This window comes from Ailuropoda melanoleuca, chromosome 18 (assembly GCF_002007445.2).
Source record: "Ailuropoda melanoleuca isolate Jingjing chromosome 18, ASM200744v2, whole genome shotgun sequence".
Taxonomy (NCBI): Eukaryota; Metazoa; Chordata; class Mammalia; order Carnivora; family Ursidae; genus Ailuropoda; species Ailuropoda melanoleuca.
Window position 1 is genome coordinate 3,907,782 of NC_048235.1, and position 20,766 is coordinate 3,928,547.

The window sequence follows — 20,766 nt, forward strand, 5'->3', positions numbered from 1 at the left end:
TTTAACAAAATACATTATAATGAATACTTGGGGATGGTTCCCGTCTCTTTTCCCAAATAAATATTTACCCTGATTCATGCTCATATTAACACAAAGATTTTTCTCCCTCACAGTGCTAAACAACACGACTTGCCTCAAACAAGAATTCTTGTTTTTATCAACTCAAGCCATTGGGGGGAAATGTGTCTTTTTATTTAGCTTCTCAGGTGCTAATCAATTGCTAATTATCTTTAACCACATTGAACTGCTCCCACTGTTTTTGCCATATAGATTAATGAGTGACATTGTAGGGAGCACAATTTCATGCATTGAAAGGAACGGATTCATGCATTATTCACTCCACATAAATACATGCACTTTTATTTAGAACTTTCAAAGATCGCGAAAAAGAAACACTGAAGAGAGATACAATCTGACAAAGGCAGGAATTGGGACAGGAAAATTAGTTTCAAAAGAAATGGAGAAAAATAGACCAATCTGCAGAGATGAAGCTGCTAGAAAGGAAGCGAGAACGTGAGGAAAAGCAAAACAAATGCCTCAGCGTGTGTCTTAGGCTCCCGACTACGCGTGCCAGGATGATGAACGGCTGAATCTTGAGTCATGTCCAGCGCCCCCTACTGGATCCCGGTGGGTATACACACACGCAAGTCCAGACACACAGGCCCTCCTCTGGTGTGATCCCGCATTGGCCCCATGCTCTCCAGCTTCCTACCCTAGGAACTGAGTCAATCCATTGCAGGCACCAGAAAATAGTTTTGCCTCAAATAAGAAAGGGTAAATGAAGACAAATGACCTCATGTAGCTCCTTTCCCCTGAATTCCCTTTTGTCTCCTACTTACCATCTAAGGAAGGTGAAGAAAGTTGATGCCAGCTCTCACCTGAGAATAAGCCCTGGGTCCTGTTGTGTCACAGAGAGAGGAGAAGAGGAAATCTAAAATGAGAATCCCAAGAAAAGTCTCCAAAAGAGCTGTGGTATAATAAAGAATAGAGTTGATCCTTTTCCCCAGTGCCCAGCAGAGTGCTTCAAAACCCCTTGGAATTTCCTGGGTAATAGTAGGGCTTTTGTTATGTTAATAAGGTGACTGGGCTTCCTTCCCCTAGATAGCTTCAAAAATGGGAGTTGTTTCCCAGAAAGACCCAGCACCTGAGTAAAGGGCTGGAACTTTGAGCCTCCCAACCCTCCTGGGAGGAGAGAGGATCTGGAGACTGAATTCAATCTAGTGGCCAATGATTCAGTCAATTAAATCCCATTAAAATCTTTGGACACCAAAGCTCAGTGAACTTCCTGATTCGTGACCACAGTGCTGTGTCCGGAGGGTGACGCACTCTGACTCCATGAGGACGGGAGCATGGGAGCTCTGTATCCAGGACTCTCTCAGAGTTTGCCCTGTGTGTCTCTTTCTGCATTCTTCTTAATAAAACCCTAATCCTAAGTATGGTGCTGTCCTGCCTGCATTCTCTCAGCTGTTCTGTGAAGCTAATGAACCTGACGAGGTGTCGGAACCATGAATTTGTAGCCAGTTGGTTGGAAGCACATATGGCCTGGGTACACCCAAGTACAGCTGGTCTCAGAGGTAAGGGGTAAGGACTGTATTGTTGAGGACTGAACCGTATATACGCTGGAGTCTGACACTCACTCTGCATTCTTAGTGTGGGAAGTGGATGGAAGTCCACCCACTTAGGGTGGAAACAGAAACAGAGCATGTCTTTCTTTCTTGTTCAGCTCTTCCCTTTGAAGAAGCCCCAGTATGTTCCTGACTTTGACCCCATGTGCCTCCAGCTCACGAGTGCAAGGAGATGGATGGCAAGACAGGGAGTTTCAGTTCTCTCAAAAGTAATAGTTTCAAACCTTTCATTTAGCAACAGGACCCTTTCAAATAGAGTCTTATGAAAACCCTAAAAAATAAAATAGATAAAAGCATCATTTTATTAATATTATTTTTAAATAATTTTCAATTTCTGGGGCGCCTGGGTGGCTTAGTCATTAAGCATCTGCCTTCGGCTCAGGGTGTAATCCCGGCGTTATGGGATCGAACCCCACATCAGGCTCCTCTGCTGGGAGCCTGCTTCTTCCTCTCGCACTCCCCCTGCTTGTGTTCCCTCTCTTCCTGGCCGTCTCTCTCTCTGTCAAATAAATAAATAAAATCTTTTTAAAATAAATAAATAAATAAATAATTTTCAATTCCATATTTTCATGCTTATTATTCTAAAGTCATCAGTGACATTAAAAAGTACATCAGTGAACTCCAGTATACTAATACCTGGGCTACAAAGTACATTTGACTATGCAAGTTATCGGAAGTTAAATAGGTTTAGGTTTTGTAAGTGATGTTCAGAGTAGCTTTGGTGAAAGTGGGCATTCCCTATCTCTGAAGTATATCGGTACATTCAAGATATTGGGTTTTTGGGTGACACAAGTACAAATAAGTAATTTGAAAAATAAAAATTAGAAGAAATGAAGAAGATTTAATTTTTTCAATGAATTATTTCAAATGCATATGAAACACCTAAAAACACACTGCATAATGAGTTTGACTAGCCAGCCCCAGTCCTAATAGGCCATGAGGATTTGGTTCCTCGGTGCAGGGAGCTAGGACTGAGACTCCTGCATAAAACTGGAAAATCTTCAGGACGCCTGGGTGGCTCAGCTGGTTGAGTGCCTGATTCTTAGTTCAGCTCAAGTCATAATCCAGTCCTGAGTTGGGCTCTGTGCTTAGCCCAGAGTCTGCTTTTCCTTCTCCCTCTCCATCTCTCTCTCTCTCTCATAAATTAAATCTTACTAAAAAATGTTTTAAAAACTGGAAAATCTTCGAATGACTGAACCCTTCATGAAGAGGTCACTCAAAAAAAATCCAATCTTTCCACAAAAATATAACAATCAAATTGGTCTCTCCCTGATCTCTGGTTAAAAAATATTTTTAAAAATGTAAACGTCTCCTAAAAGAATTGAAAAACTGAGTTTATCTCTACCTAGAGCCAGCATCGGCAAACTATGGCACACATACAAAATCCATCTGGTCACTGGTTTTTATTGGATAAAGTTTTATTGAAAAACTGCTCTGCTCATTTTTTTACATACTATCTATGACTGCTTTCCCACTACAAGGGCAAAGCTGAGTAATAGCAAGAGACTGAATGTCCCACAAAGCCCGAAATATTGACTATCTGACCCTCTGCATGTAAAGTTTGGCAAGCTCTGAACTAAAAGATGGGGTTCCAATTTACTCTGCCTAGGTGATTCAAGAATACCAAAACAGTGAAATTAATACGCCAAAATTAGCCTCAGGATTTTGGTATCACTGGGGTACCAGGCAGATAGAAGTACAAAATCATTCTCGAGTGAAATCCCCAGCCCACTCCACATAGGATTCCCTCAGATGAAGCACTAAAGATGAACGTAAAACCAAAGCTCACAAAACACGTGAGGAAGCAATTCCCAATAACGCGAAAATCCCCAGGGACATCTGAGAACACAACACAACATCTGAGAACAGAACACAACACAATCTTAAAGATACCATAGAATTAAAACAGGTGAAAATTCCTTAACAGGCTTGAAAAATAAAAATGTTACTAAAAGAACCAATAAAATGTGTTAAAATATATGGTCAATGATTGAAACTTTACTGAATGTGTTAAATACCAGATGGCTGAAGAGCAAAGAGGTGAAATGGAAGGTAGGATTGAAGAATTGCCCAGAATGCAGCCCAGACAGAAATCAGCTCAGAGACAGAAAGAGATGAAGCTAAAGGGATTACGGAATAAGAAGCTCCAATAGTTGTTTATAGGATATCCTAAAAGAGACAATAAAGAAAAAGAAGAGTCGAATTTTTTAAAAAAGTAGTGCTGAATATTTTCCAAAATTGATGAAAAAACATAAATATTCAGATTTAGAAATCACGTGTCCTGTGTTCTATCTTCTACATTGGCTCCCAATGACATCCACCTCCCAGTATCAACGTCCCGTGTCATAGCTCACCCTTGAGTGCGATTTGGATCTAATGACTTATTTCTAACAAATAGAATATGGCAAAGGTGACAGGATGCCACTTCCAAGATTAGGTTATAAAAAACCATGACTTCTGTCTTGTCACATTCTCTCTCTGGCTCTTCTCCCCAACCTGCTCAGGTGAGAAAGACCGCCCGGCAAGGAACTGTGGGTGGCCTTGGGCCCACAGCCAGCAGGGAAGAGAGGTTCTCAGTCCAGCCTCCCATGAAGGTCTAGAAGCAGATTCTGCCCCAGTTGAGAGATGACTGTGGTCCCGACCAACACCCTGACTGCAGCCTTGGGGCAGGACTCAGGAGCAGAACAGCCAGCCCAGGAATGCCTGGATTCCTGACCCACGGAAACAGCAAGGTAACCCATATGCGTCGTGTCAAGCCACTGCATTTTAGGGTAGTTTTCTGCGACAGTAGATAACTAATACGCATCCCAATAAAGAAAAATAAGTCTTCACTGGACCACTTCACTGTGAAAGTCTGGTAGAGCAAACACAAAGAGAATGTGCTAAAAAAAACGGAAAAGGAAAAGCTAGGGCATCTATGAAGAATAAATACCAACATTCACGTGCTGGAAAATGACAGACCAATAAATGCGGACAGAGAAGCCTCTCCACCTAAAAGCCTACAGCAGCTACTGTCATCCTGGAGTGAAGGGAATAAGGACACTTCAGAGGGAGACAAACACAATCGAGGAGTCAGACGTCCTCGCTGAATGACCTCCTGAAGCATGCACAGCTGAAAGACGGGTACCGAACCTAAAGGAAGGAGTCAAACAAGTCAGGGTGTGTTCAGAATCAGTAAGCATGAGGCGCCTGGGTGGCTCAGTCAGTTGATTCCTGATTTTGGCTCAAGTCATGGTCTCAGGGTCGTGAGATCGAGCCCTTCATTGGGCTCTAAGAAAGAAAAAAAGAATTGGTAAGCATGTGGGTCCATTTAAACAAACACTGACTAAAACAGCCAGAGTAAAACATTTGGGGAAATTAAAAACATGTTGGAACTGAAATATTGAAGAAAACACATGTAACAGAGGAAGTTAAAAAACAGGGTTAAATATTCTCAAGTTTTGATATGGCTCAGTAGGATAAAACATTGAATACCATTAGAACTTTGTTAAATACAGTGTGCATATTTTTAAAATATAATGAAGAATAGAAACAGAATAAGTACACTATAAATCAGTGAAAAGAGGTGAATAAAGGAAGCACAACCCAGTAGAAAATAAAAATACACAAAAGAAGTAAGATAAAGGAGTGAGAAATAGGAAGTATAAATAAATCCAAACATTTATCACAGTAATAGGACTCTCCTTATGAGCTGAATGACAGACACAACTGGAATCTAAATTTTTAAAAAACCAGCTCTATGTCATTTAGCAGAGATTCACCTCAAATAAAACACAATGACAGAGAAAGTTTGAAGGGAAGTGACAGGTTGAGGTAAATATACAATGCTGAGCAGAGGAAACGGCTTTAATGCAAAAAACAAGGAGAGAGATCAAGAGAATCCCATCAGGAAGAAAGGAGCAGCTCACCAGGAGGATTAGCACCCCTTTTGTGCTTGCCTGACCTGAGCAATACAGCCTCACAACGTATATAAATAGGAAAACCTACACAAAACCTGTAACCAAGGGGCGCCTGGGTGGCTCAGTGCGTTAAGCATCTGCCTTCAGCTCAGGTCCTGATCAGGGTCCTGGGATGGAGCCCTGTGTTGGGCTCCCTGCTCAGCGGGGAATCTGCTTCACCCTCCTCCCCACCCTGCCCTGCTCATGCTCTCTCTCTCTCTCAAATAAATAAATAAAAACTTAAAAAAAAAAAAACCTGTACCAAGAAAATAGGCATTAAAAAAGTAAGAGGGGGGGCGCCTGGGTGGCACAGCGGTTGAGCGTCTGCCTTCGGCTCAGGGCGTGATCCCGGCGTTATGGGATCGAGCCCCACATCAGGCTCCTCTGCTATGAGCCTGCTTCTTCCTCTCCCACTCCCCCTGCTTGTGTCCCCTCTCTCGCTGGCTGTCTCTATCTCTGTCAAATAAATAAATAAAATCTTTTAAAAAAAAAAAAAGTAAGAGGGAAAAACGGTCCAATCTACAGTCACGGTGAAGATTTTAACGCTCTCAGCGAACGACAGAAGCAGGAGAAAAATAACGAAGGACAGAGAAAACACAAGCAAGACTGTAAACAAGCTTAACCTCATGAGCAGGTGCTGAACTCCAGCCCAGCAACTAGAAGATACATTTTTCCCAAGTACCAGCGGAACTTTTACAAGAAAAGTGACTATGCACTAAATCGCACAGAAATTCTCAATCAATAGAATCGAATCGATGTCGTACTGCCCATGTTCTTTGACCACAAAGCAGTAGAATTAGAAGTAAATACCCAAAAGTACAAGCAAAACAAAGCCGTATATTTAGAACTTAAAGCTTCTGTGCATCAGTGTAAACAAAGCTTTGTGAGTCAGCATTTTTCTCCTCTCCTGGAAATCATAAAAAAAGCCATAAGGGGAACAAAGCCATTTTGCAGGCTTCATTTTTTTCCCCCAGTGAAACTAGGAGGCAGATAAAACCCACAGACCGCAAATTACATCTAAGGGCTGCAAAAGCCGCTCAAGAGAGGCTGCGGAGAAGAGGGAATCTTGAAATCCATCAGCACAGTTGCACCTGATAAGGGAGAGGGACGCTGGAGGCCACAGCTGTGTGTGCCTTCTTTGCAGCCTGGCTGTGGCTGCGGAGCTGGGGGAGCAGGCTGGCCGTGGGCAGGAGCGCTCCCAGCAAACCCCCAACCCCCGTGGTTCGGGTGGTTCAGGTAAACAGGTAAACCCAAGGGACTCGGAGCAACCAGGTGTGCCGTGTGCCTGGGTGAGAGCCAGAAGCCGCCTTTCAAGTAGACAGACCACAACGGTATAAAAGTACTACAACTCAGGGGCGCCTGGGTGGCTCAGTGCTTAAGCGTCTGCCTTTGGCTCAGGGCGTGATGCCAGGGTCCTGGGATCGAGGCCCGCATCAGGCTCCTCCACTAAGGGCCCGCATTCCCCCTGCTTGTGTTCCCTCTCTTGCTGGCTATCTCTCTCTCTATCAAATAAATAAATAAAATCTTAAAAAAAAAAAAAGTACTACAACTCAGAAGGCATTGCTCCCGGGACACTGCTGAGGGAATTAATAAAGGCTGCATCTCAGCAGGCAAGTTAGGGAAATAACGGCAAAAAAGTCCACTGTATCTAAATACAGGACAGAGACATAAATATAACGGCTAGAGGAGTGGCACGTATTGCATGGTGCACTGGGTGTTACATGCAAGTAATGAATCATGGAACTTGACACCAAAAACTAGGGATGTACTGTATGGTGACTAACATAACATAGTAAAAAATGTTATTAATAAAAAAAAAAAAGGACTAGAGGAGTGGACTGGGATACTGAGGTCACCTGCCCCGACAACAGAAGAAAGATCCAATTGGTAGAAATGGGACCGTGAGGCAGAAGGTTGGAAATTACAGGAAATTCATTGCATTGATTAATCCTCAATAGCTGGACATTTTTAAATACTGCTTGCAGCAAATACAGTAATTAAAGCATAAATGTGTATAATAGTACCGAGGCAAAACTATGAATAATAATATTAATAAATATAATATCAATGGTTGAGGAGTACGAATGGGGTGAAAAGGGAAACAAGCAATTGTACCATTGTTCTTAGAAGGGAACTAACATATTATTTAAGGAAATAGAGTTTTGAGGCAGTTGTATAATGGTGGAAAAGGAATGACTCTCTGAATAAAAATACCCACTTTCCTAATTATCAAAATAACTAAGCAAAGAAACAAAGCAAACAGGTCACGTAGTCAATAATGTATTTTAATCGCCTTTATTTTTAGAGCAGTTTTGGGTTCAGAGCAAAATGGAAGGGAAAGTACAGCGAGTTCCCAGATACCGCTGCCCCCACACAGGCTATCAAAAGCAGAGTGGGTGCCTTTGTTACAACTGGCTGACCTACACATCATCATCCCTGAAGCCCATAGTTTATCTCAGGGTTTGCCCTTGGCGTTTGGACAAACGTATAATGACATGTACCCACCACTCTAGCATCAGACAGAGTATTTCCACTGCCCTAAAAACCCTCTCTGCTCAGCCTCTCTCCCTCCTAACTCCTGGCAAACGCTGATCTTTCTACTGTCGCCACAGCTTTGCCTTTTCTAGAATGTTCTATAGTTGCAATCACACAGTAGGTAGCCTTTCAGATTGGCTTCTTTCACTTAGTGCTATGGCTTTAAGTCTCCTCCATGTCTTTTCATGGTCTGATTGCTCCTTTCTGTTTAGAATTGAATAATATTCCATTGCCTGGGTGGACCATAGTTCATTTATCCATTCATCCAGCACAGGACGTCTTGGTGGCTTCCAAGTTTGGGCAATTATGAATAAAGCATCATAACTGTAAGCATTCATGTGCAGGTTTTTGGGTGTACCTAAGTGTCAACTTATGGAGGAAATAGAAGGAGCACAAATTCTAGATCATAGAGTGAATTTAATTTCTAAGAAACTGTAAAACTATCTTAATAATATTTTAAAGCATAAAGACAGCAAAACATTAAGCAATAGGATACAACCAAGACCAAACTTCACTTTCATATGAATAAATTTAAAAGGGCTTAACCCACCTGTTACGAGAAACAGAGTTTCAGATTGGATCACAAAGTGAAACCAAGGAAGATTATAATACAAGGATTGGGTAAAGTTCTATCAAGCAAGTGCAGTGCAGAGATCTCAATCCTAATGTCCAAAGGACATTCAGATAATGGAAAACTATGAAATGAGTGTTCAAAGGGGCACTTGTAATGGTACAGGGTAAAATGCCTGGTGAAGATAAACCGGTTGTAGCCATCTACATGCCAAATAATTAGCAGGAAAAGTTCTAAAGTAAAATTAAAGAGAGGGCACAAAAAGTAGACAGAAGCAGTAGATACAGGATACTGTATCTTTGATGCTCCATAATTTGAAAAGTATATGCCTAGTCATGGTTTTTCTAGTATTTTCCTACTTATTGTCCTCTGAACTTCCTGCATCTATGGTTTTAGGGGAAATTCTCATTTTTTAAAATATTTCTTCTGTTTTGTTCTGTCTTCCCCCTCCTTCTTCTAAATCCCATCATGCGTATGTTACACCATTTGTGGTAGTCCCACAGATGGATATTCTGCTCCAGTTTTTTTTTTTTTAAGTCTTTTTCCTCTTTTCAGGTTTGGAGGTTGACATATCCTATTGACATATCCTCAAGCTCAGATTCTTTTCTCAGCCGTGTCCTGTCTACTAATAAGCCCATCAAAGGCATTCTTCATTTCTGTTACTAGGTTTTTGATCTCCAGCTTTCCTTTTTGGTTCCTTCTTGAGATTTCCATCCCTTTGCTTACACTGCCCATCTGTTCTACCATGCTTTTACTTTATCCATTAGAGCTCTTAGCACATTAATCATGGCAGTCACAAATCCCCAGTCTGATCATTCCAATATCACATCCCTGCCATACCTGAGTCTGTGTTCAAACTGTATGTTTTGCCTTTTAGTATAACTTATAATTTTTTCTTCGTAGCTGAACAAGATGTACTGGGTAAATGGAACTGCTAGGAGTAGTCCCTTAGGAAGATGGCGGTAAGGTGTGGGGGAGGGGAAGGGTTCTGTGATTAGGTCTAGTCTGTCAGTGAGCCTGCACTGTGAAATTTCTGGACTGTGAAATTCACACATGCTTCTCAGTTTGAGGGGTACCCCCCGCCTTAGGTGGAACAGGATGCTTGAAGGGGCTGGAGTCTGGCATCTCCCTTCCTCCAGATTATGTAGGTTCTGATTAAATAAATTCCCCTAAGAGCAGACATTGTTAAAACGAACAAACTCTAGCATGTTCCAAAGTGGTTGCTTCCCCCCTCCTCCTGCTATAAGCACGAAGGGATTTTTCTCTGTGTTCCCAGTGAGAACCTTGTAGAGTTCCACAAGGTAAGACTGAGAGAAGCATCTCCCCAATGACTGGGTCTTATCCACTCTGAGCCTCCCACAATTCATCAATGACAGATCAGACTTTCTGACCCCAACACTTGCTCCTACAAAGGTTCCAGCTCATGGGTTTCTGCTCTGGTGAGTTCTGCTGCTCTGGAGCTGCCTGCAGGTCTCCCCAAATTTGGGGGCAGTGATTTGCTGTGTGACCTCATTTCTCTTACAGATCCAAGAAGAATTGTTGATTTTTAGTTTGTTCAGCCTTTTACTTATTGTGAGAATGGTGAGGACCTTCTAAGCTTCTTACCAATCGAATGGGACCCAGAAGTCCTTCTCTTGGTGTGAAATACGTTGTTTACCTTTCTGGGTTGGTAACAAATCAAATCAACCAAGCAATAATTATAATGTATGTAGAAAATCTCCTATGTAATTAGTAAGGTATACCTTCCTAATCTATCTTATATCCTATGCCCTAATAATAGAAAACAAGTTCCTTTAAAGGGCCATGAATATTAACCCAAGAAAAGACCATCAGTTATGCCTTGCTCTGTGTTTTAATCATCAGTGCACTGAAGATGGGTCATTCTACCAATGGTGCCTGAACAGTAGGCTCTCCACATGGGAGTGCGTCTCACGCAGTCACTACACTAACACTGATACGCTTGTTCCTAGAATAGTCGCATTCATTGAGATAGAAATAGTGTGGTGGTTTCCAGGAGCTCCAGGAGGCGAGAATGAGGAGCTGGTGTTTCATGGATATAGAATGTCAGCTGAGGAATTTAACGAGTCTGGAGATGGATGGTGGACATGATTGCAAAACAATATAAATGTACTTAAAGCCACTCTCCCATACACTTAAAAATGATTAAAAAGGTAAATTTCTTGTTTTGTATATTTTACAACTAAAAAAGAAAAAAGAACTTAAGTACTTCAGTTTTGCACGCTGTGTCTGGCTCAGGGCACATAGAAAAGACCCCCTTTTGAGCACCATTGGGAAGGGGTAGGCTTATTCGTTCAGTAACTGATGTTTAAATGCCTGTTCTGTCCCTCGCACTGTGATGGGTGGTTGACAGTCCATTTTGAGGACAAGCCAGGGAAAACTCAATTATGATGAAGAATGACATGTGCTATGGAGGAATGAGTGGTAACAGCACATTGAGGATGACTGAGAGGATCTTCCCAGCACCCACAGACAACTGTGTACGCAGTTTGGCCAGAGCACATGAAGCTGGCCTGCAGCCAGGACCTTCTGAAGAGGGGCTATAGCGGGGGCGGGCATGGGGGGCAGGCAGCATGTCACCCCAGTGACATTTTCAAGCTTCCATGTGTAGATGAGACATTTACTTAAAATTTGGGTCTTTGATATATGAGCTTGGTGTTTCCTCCAAAAGAAATATGCATAATCTTTTCTCCCTTAAGCCACAAGTAGGGAATCTCATTAATAATAATGTTAGTTGGCTTATTGCAAAATGTGTGTTATTGACTTGGAAAGGGCATGTCCCACACAGCAGCGTCTTCTCCTTTTAAAGGTGATGAGGCCCTTCCTTTGTTGGCCCTCTATGGGGTTGGGGTGGGAGTAGGGCATGGAGTCCCTTTTCCTTGATATTACTGTTTTCCTTTAACAAAAAAAAGATTTATGGGCGCCTGGGTGGCTCACTCATTAAGCGTCTGCCTTCGGCTTAGGGCGTGATCCTGGAGTCCTGGGATCGAGCCGCCCATAGGGCTCCTCTGCTGGGAGCCTGCTTCTTCCTCTCCCACTCCCCCTGCTTGTGTCCCTCTCTCGCTGGCTGTCTCTCTCTCTCTGTCAGGTAAGTAAATAAATCTTTTTTAAAAAAGACTTTATTTATTTACCTGACAGAGAGAGAGAGAGCACAAGTGTGGGAGCATTGAGGAGGGGCAGAGGCAGAGAGAGAATGTCCAGCAGACTCCCCACTGAGCAAGGAGCCAGACACGGGGCTCGATCCCAGGACCCTGAGATTACAACCTGAGCCAAAATCAAGAGTCACACGCTCAAGGGACTGAGTCACCCAGGTACCCCACCCTTTGTTTTCATAGAGGGCAAAGTGAGGTTAAATGAGTACAGAGGTCTTGTTCCTCTTTTTTTAATTTATTTAATATTAACATCACTAACATCATATGTGGTCCAGAAAGAGCAATATTTTTCCAGGTTTTCATTCTAGTACCTTCTGCCATTTGTATCACACTATAGGAAGGCTTTTGATCCGCTCGCCCTTGCATGAGCACTATAGGGGAGTTTCTGCTGTAACGGTATTCATGAAGGTGGTGATCCAGAGGGTCTCTGGTTCTTTCTCAACCATCAGGAATCTCCTACGTTCTGGGCAGCATCAGCAAGTAGGGCCTGTCTTGGTATTTAAACCATTTCACTTGGATATGTTACATCTTCCCTTCTCGGCACTAACTCCTCCGTGTAGATAAGTGTTAGCTGGTCGAGTGGTAAACACCACTCTTTATTCTATTTCCCTGTGTGTCAGCACTAATAAACCAAGACATAAATATGGGCTTTCTTTAGTCTATGGTACCAAATAAAGGCCTCCAGGAAGAGGTACAGAGCCAGGCGGGAAAATAAGTAAAGTGTATAGTGCTTCATAAAAACCTCGGGAGATTTGACACAAAATGATGACATATCCAAATAGCAAAGAAAATGCACCTTTCAACAATTGAGAGATGTTATAAATAACCTGGGGAAAAGATTTTAACCACATTTAGAGAAAATTTTTTCCTAAATTGAATAGCAATATATGTTCAATTTTTTAAAATAATAACAAAAACAGAAAAACACTTCCTTTCAAAATCACTTATGATCTCAGCCTGAAAGAAAATGCCACTAATATCTCTGTGTATGTCCTTTTAATTTTAAATATCTTAAAGAATGCATGCGGTTATATATATGTATGTATTTTTAGAGATATACAACCATGTTTTCTCCAATTGCTTTTTTTACTTAGCAATTTATTATTAATATTTTTCATGTCAAGAAACAGTATCCTTTAAAATAATTTTAATGAATGCATAATATTCTCTTCCATATACTTTGAAGAACAAGACTGTAATTTGCTTAACCAATCCCTATTGCTAGAAATTTAGATTATTTAAAAGTGTTTTGTTTTTATAAGCAAGGCCATGATAAATGTACTTACACATATATCTTTATGCAACTTTATAATTATTCCCTTAAGATAAGCTCATGGAAGAAGAATTACAAGAACTTCTCTTTTTTTTCAATGTTTTATTTAGTAAAATGACAAACCTTATAAGAATAAAACAAATATCCTTATACCCTTTGTCTAGAGTCATTAGTTGTTAACATTTCTCCACATTTACTTGTATTTCTCCCTCATTTGTTACCTTCCTCCCGACCCCGGCAACCCTCTCTCTCTTTCTGTCTCTCTCTCTCTCTCGACATTTCACACCTATATGCTTTACCATTTTTTTCCTTAGAAACAAGGATATCCTCCATAACCACAGTAAATGATTAAATTCAAGAAAATTAATGTTGATACCACACTATTATGTAATTTGCCAACCACGTTCAGATTTTGTCAATTGTTCCAGAACTCTCTCTCATATTTTTTCTATCTACAGGCCCATCAAAGATGATGCATTGTCTGCATCTCCTTGAACCCAATCAGGTACCCCCAGATATTTTCATTTCATGATATTGCTCTTTTTCAGGCCAGGTGTTTTTCAGAAGTCCCCTCCATTTAGATCTGTTTAATTGTGTGCTCATAATTCCATTCCAGTTAAAACTTTTCCAGCAGTAATATTTAGTAAGTGATGCTGTGTCCTCAAGGAAACGTATCAGGAATCATGATGTCAGTGTGTCCCATTATGGTTGATGTTAAATTTGGTCATTTGGGTAAGGTTGTCTGTCAGGTTTTCTCCAATTATGAAGGTATTTTTTTGCCTTTAAAACTGAAAAATCATCTGTAGGGTGACATGCGTTTTTTTAATGCTTTGGTTTCATATTGCCAAGTCCTTCCACAGAAAGGGTGTCCCACTCGTAAACAATAAGTAGGAGTTGGAAAAGTTATCCATTGGGGAAGAATAGGGACAAGTGATCAGAAGCCTTGGGTGTTTCAAAAAAGATAAATTCATTGAGTTTGTTGGCAGGAATGGATGCACATCTCTTTTCTCAATAAGAAAACAAGGAGCTACACGTGGTCCATTCTCCATCTCTTTGGATGTGAGAGATGAATGCTTGTGGGTGTGATGTTGTTGCCATTGTAGCCTGTTGTTCCTCTGATGCAAGAGCTTGGTAAGTACAAGAATTCTGGGTAGTTGGGATTTGAGTCTGAGACTGATCCAGTGTGCGCCTGACCCACCCTCCAACAGCCACATCTCCAAGTGTCCGTGTCCATGTGTTCCCTGCACCTCCTACCCAGCCATCGCAGCTTTGAACCATTACTTCTCAGCTGATCCCTTACTTGGTCTTTCTGGTTTCTGCCCATCCTGACTTCTGAATTGGCACCTTCTTGCTGGCCTATGGCTTGTCCCCTGCTCAGAGTCAGAACTTCCATGTCCCACTGCACTCCCAGACCTTGGAGTCCTGTCCTGTCCTTCGATCCAACAAGTAGATGTCTTTGTGCTCAGGCTGCTGTTGCAAAATACCGTGTCTGCATGTTTCATAATTAGCAGGCATTTGTTTCTCACGGTTCTGAAGCCTGGACATCCAAGGTCAAGGCACTGGCCCAGTCTGTGCCTGGTGAGAGCCTTCTGGTTAATAGATGCTGACTTTTCTCTGTGTCCTCACAAGATGGAAGGCACGAGGGAGCTTTCTCAGGCCTCTTTTATGAGGGCACTAATTCCATCTATGAGGGCTGTACTCTCATGACTTCACCACCTTCCCAAGACCTCACCTCCTCACACCATCACCTTGGAGGTGGGGTTTCACCGTATGACTTTGGGGAGACATAAACATTTAGACTATAGCAAACTCTTTCTCTTGTCCCACGATCTGATATCCGTGGTGGACTTTAGCCTCAACGGCTAAAATAGTGACTGGGTAGTACTGACTGGGTAGCTCAGTCAGTTGGGCACCCGACTCTTGTTTTCAGCTCAGGTAGTGATCTCGAGGTCACAGGATCAAATCCCATGTCAGGCTCTGAGTGGAGCCCAGATGTCTGCTTCAGATTCTCTCTCCCTCTGTCCCTCCCCCTACTCATACTCTTGTGCTCTCTATCATTCTCTCTCTCAAATAAATAAATAAAACCTTAAAAAAAAGAGAGAGAGTATGACTCAGGACACCAAGCCTGGGCCAAGTTCAACAAATACGGTGAAAATATACTTGCTAGATTCTGAAGTGACTGATGGAATGAGATATGGCAGAAAGACATTGGTTTTCTAGAACTTGGTCCTAACTTTCCCCTTATCCAACAGAAAATAGGACCAGGGAGAGAGAGAGAGAAAAAAAAAGAGGAGAAAGACTTTCTTGTTATTGAACTAAATGACGTGTGTAATTAGGCTCAGAACTCCTGTTGGACCCTCTCTCTACAGGCCAGCGCTAGAGTCTGACTTGGCTGCACTGGATGCATACATTTTCTCATCTCATTTTCCACCAGTGTCAGGTCATTTCCCTGCAACCACTTCTCCCTTCTACCACCCCTTAGTTTCCAGTGACGTCTCCCTTTCAAGCTCGTTATCCTAGCTATTTGCAACTATGATCCGTAGATTTACAATACCCTGTTCAGCTCCTGTGTGAAGCAATGTGCCCTGTGCTCAGTTCTCCCATTCATAGGGGCCTGGTCCTGATACTTGGGTCTCTGATCTCTGTTGTCCAGCTACTGTCCCATCCGTCCTCCTGACCCTCTGCCTGACTTCTGATGCAGAGCACAAGCAGTTTCCTAACCTGGTTGTCCTGCTTTGGTATGAACGCTTGTGAGTGCTGCAGCAAGGTGTGACTAGGTCACTGTCAAGCGAGTAACCTCCTAATATGTCGCTTTTCATTGTGAGAATAACATGCTAAATATATCCGGCCCATTCTCTCATACTCTGCATACATGGAAGCAAGGGTTGGCAAATTTCTACAAAGGACCAGATAGTAAGTACTAGATTTTTCAGGCCAAAGGGCAAAACCAAAGATATTTTGTGGGTATTACATAATAAGAAATAAAATAAATTTCTACAAATTTTTTTACTGATGAAATTCAAAATATAATCATTGAGTACATTTTTTTTTTCTAATGCAGAGCTACTATGGAGAAGAATGGAATGCTTTTTTGGAAATGCACATTTCAGTTAATTAGGCATCAAAATTAGTGCTGCCTATCATCAAAATCAATTACAGCTGTCCATTTCCTGGTGTTGATCTGCAATGAAATTTCATGCAATTCATGTTTGAAAATGTCTTTTCAAAGAAATAACAAGTGTTGGTGAGAATGTGGAGCAAAGGGAACCCTTGTGCACAGTCCGTACGCCCTTAAGTTGTTGTCACTGTGCAAAATAGCATGTAGGTTTTCCCAAAAAATTTACAAAATAATTACCATATGACCCAGCAACTCCACTTCTGGGTAGGGAAATAAAAACACTAAGTCAGAAAGATATCTGCATCCCATGTTCACATGTCTAGTAGCCAAGACATGTAAACTTAAGTATCCAACAATAAGATGAACAGATAAAGAAAATGTAGTATATATAAACATGTTATTCAGCCATAAAAAAGAAGGAAATCCAGGGCGCCTGGGTGGCTCAGTCAGAGAAGCATCTGCCTTTAGCTCAGGTCATGATCTTGTGATCCTGGGATTGAGCCCTGCATTGGGCTCCCTGCTCAGTGGGAAGCCTGTTTCTCCCCTCCCTCTGCTGCTCCCCCTGCTTGTGCTCTCTCTCTGTGTCAAATAAATAAAGAAAATCTTTAAAAAAAAAAAAAAAAAAAAAAAGAAGGAAATCCTGCCATTTGCAACAACCTGGATGGATTCTGAGAGCATCATGCTAAGTGAAATCAATCAGAAAAAGACAAAAATCATATGATTTCGCATGTGGAATGAAAACAAAAACAAAAACAAAAACAAAACAAAACCCAGAACTCGTAGATACTAAGAACAGACTGACTATTGCCAGAGGCAGGGGGTGGGGGAAGCAAGGCAAAATGAAAGAAGGTGTTTATATATTTATTTATTTATTTTTAAATATTTTATTTATTTATTCGACAGAGATAGAGACAGCCAGCGAGAGAGGGAACACAAGCAGGGGGAGTGGGAGAGGAAGAAGCAGGCTCATAGCAGAGGAGCCTGATGTGGGGCTCGATCCCATAACGCCGGGATCACGCCCTGAGCCGAAGGCAGACGCTTAACCGCTGTGCCACCCAGGCGCCCGGAAAGAAGGTGTTTAAAAGGTACAAACTTCCAGTTATAAAATCAACACGTCCTGGGGATGTAGTGTACAGCACGGTGATTATAGTTAATAATCTTATGTTATAAATAATAATAGTAATAACACTGCACTGTATATTTGCAAGTTGCTAAGAAAGTAGGTCTTAGAAGTTCTCTTCATGAGGGAAAAAAATGTAGCTATGTGTGATGGATGTTAACTAGACTTATGGTGGTGATCATTTTGCCATATAGCCATATATGGAATCGTTATGTTGTACACTTGAAACTAACATAATGTATGTCACTTATATCTCAATAAAAAATAAAATAAAAAAATTTAAAAAACCAAAAAAATAGAATTTTTTTTTGCACAGACAGAAACTGCAAATACCAATACTAACCCATGAATATATGATATTAACTGAGGATACTCATCACTTGGAAACCATTTTTTTTTTTTAGAATTCTATTAGATTTTTCTCCTGATAGGTGTAGCATTTTACTTTTTGACAACACTGCAAGTGTATACAGCAGCTTGACAGTATTTGAGATCCAAACATTGGTTGTCAAAATGACATTGTAGTAATGTAAGTTTTGCATGTAAGCACTGTTTTGCCTTATAATTTTGGATTGAATTCTTTAAGAAATGTCATCAAGCCTGCAGCAAAAACTAATTCCCAAAGCCATTCAGTGTTCCATAGTAGTGGTTGAGAATACTTCCTCTCATTCAAAAAAAATTTTCAATTTTGTCCCTAAGCTGTAAAAATCACAATAAAACTTTATCACTGCTAAGTTACCAAACTGTTATGTGACAAGAGAAGTCAGAGTATTCAGCTTTTGTTTCCTAACATTTTACAGAACAGACAATGGTTAAGTCTAGGAAAGCAAATGAAATGTACCACTGATACTACTCCTTCAATAACATAAGATCTAGTCAAACATTTTCTGTAGAGTACCTGTGAAAGAATCGTAAAATAAATGACCGTAGGCTTTCAACACTTGGCGTTTTCACAAGCTTTGTAAATTTGTCCAGCTGAGACACCTTGTGCCCCACACCTATTTTACTAGTGTCAGTTGCCAAACGTCTTATGGGATTCCACTTCAGGTTGAACTTGGTGTTTTCTCAATTTCACTGAATGTATTCTCAACAGCAGTCATCACATGCCGACTTCTCATAGAAGCTAATTCTTCATCATTTTAAACTCAACGTTGACTCCTCAAATAAACAACCGGATAATATTGCTCACATCTGTCAAATCATCAAGAACCAAGGAAAACTACTTGAAATCACTGCTTTGTTTTTTGATTACTGATGTTGCTCCCCAATTCGTCCACTCTTTATGCAATGATTCTTGCTGGAAGTCTGCTGATAAATATAATTCTTTACCATCTAAATCAGTAACAAAGTAATTGATACTTTGCTGTGCCTTTAAAGCGTGATATTTTTCCTTCCTTTTCTTTTTCTAACATGAAGGATCTGCATTGGGTAATGAAAAGTTAAATAAGATGTCATGGCATGTATGACACATGTAGAGTTACAACTGAGCTCACCGTGATTTGCAGTGTCCTCAGCGACAGCTCAAACTAACGAGAAGCCCCCATGTCTACACTCTGCCCTTGTAGCCCAAAAGCAACCATAGAAAGGACATAAATGAATTAATGTGGTTATGTTGCAATAAAACTTAATTCGAAGTTCCTATAATTTTCACGTCACAAAATATTACCCTTCAGATTTTTTTCAACCATTTAATAAGTTAAAACATTCTTAGCTCATAGGCCATAGAAAAAGAGTGGTGAGCTGCATTTGGTCCACAGGCTGTAATTCACTAACCCCTGAATTAAAACTAAGAGTGAGCAAAAGTTAAAAGGATATAATATCTGGTGACATTGTGTCTTTGTGACATTATATCCTTGCTCAAGTGAGTTTTTGGTAGTTGCTCTGATAGAAAACTAGCACCACATAAAAATCCATTCATATGGGATGATAATAGGAAATGAGGGTGGTGTCCAGTCTGATTCCAACATTTGAGAAAGCATGTGGTAGCAGTGCCCAATGAACACACACATCCTATGAGTAAGTACTTGCAGTGATTTAAGAATAAAGTATATTATTTTGTTTCAATTTATGTGTTTTTTTCAAATGGCTGCAAAATTCATAGGTCATAAATATTTATTAATTTATTCAAACGACTCTATGTAATAAACAGAACTGTTGGATATATATTTCTAAAGACTTCATTTTTGTTTTTATTTTTTATTTTTTTAAAGATTTATTTATTTATTTTAGAGAGAGACAGAACATGAGCAGGAGGGGCAGAAGGAGAGGGAGAGAAAGTCTGTTAAGCGGGGAACCCAACATAGGGCTCGATGCCACAACCCTGAGATCATGACCTGATCCAAAATCAAGAGTCAGACACTGAACCTGAGCCACCCAGGTGCCCCTTTATTTTTGTTTTTAGAGAAGTTTTATGTTTACAGCAAAATTGAGAGACAGGCACAGAAATTTTCCATATAACCCCTGCCCTTCCATACACGCAGCCTCCCCCACCATCAGCATCCCTCACCAGAATGGTACATTTTTTACCAAGTATAAACCTACACTGACATGCCATCATCACCCAGAGTCCACAGTTTACCTTAGGTCCACCCTTGGTGTTGCACTTTCTATGGGTTTAATGACATGTATCTGTCATTATAGTGTCACACAGAGTAGTTTCATTGCCCTAAATGTACTCTGTGCTCTGTCTGTTCATTTCTCTCCAACCTCATCCCACCCCAGAAACCACTGATCTTTCCATTTCTCCATAGTTTTACCTTTTCTAGAATATCAAATAGTTGGAATCAGACAGTATACAGCCTTTCCAGACTGGCTTCGTTTACTTGGTGATATGTGTTGAAGGTTCCCTCTATGTCTTCTCATGGTTTAATGGCTCATTTTCTTTTTCTTTCTTTCTTTCTTTCTTTCTTTCTTTCTTTCTTTCTTTCTTTCTTTCTTTCTTTCTTTCTTAAGATTTTATTTATTTGAGACAGAGACAGCACAAGCAGAAGGAGAAGGACAAGCAGACTCCCCACTGAGCAGGGAGACTGATGCGGGACTTGATCCCAGGACTCCGAGATCATGACCTGAGCCAAAGGAAGACGCTTCACCTACTGAGCCACCCAGGTGCCTGCTTGCTTTCTTTCTTTCTGTCTTGCTTTCTTTCTGCTGAATGATATTGTCTGGATGTCCCACAGTTTATCCATTCATCTATGAAAGGACATCTTGGTTGCTTCCAAGTTGGAGCAATTATGAAGCTCCTATAAACATCCATGTGCAAATTTTTGCATGGACATAAGTCTTCAACTCCTTTGGGTAAATACCTAGGAGCAGGATTGCTGGATTTTATGGCAAGAGTATGTTTAGCTTTTGTGAGATCTATTTTTGAGCCTAGAGACTCAATGGATGAAAAAGATTATGGACACTAAGGGATCGTG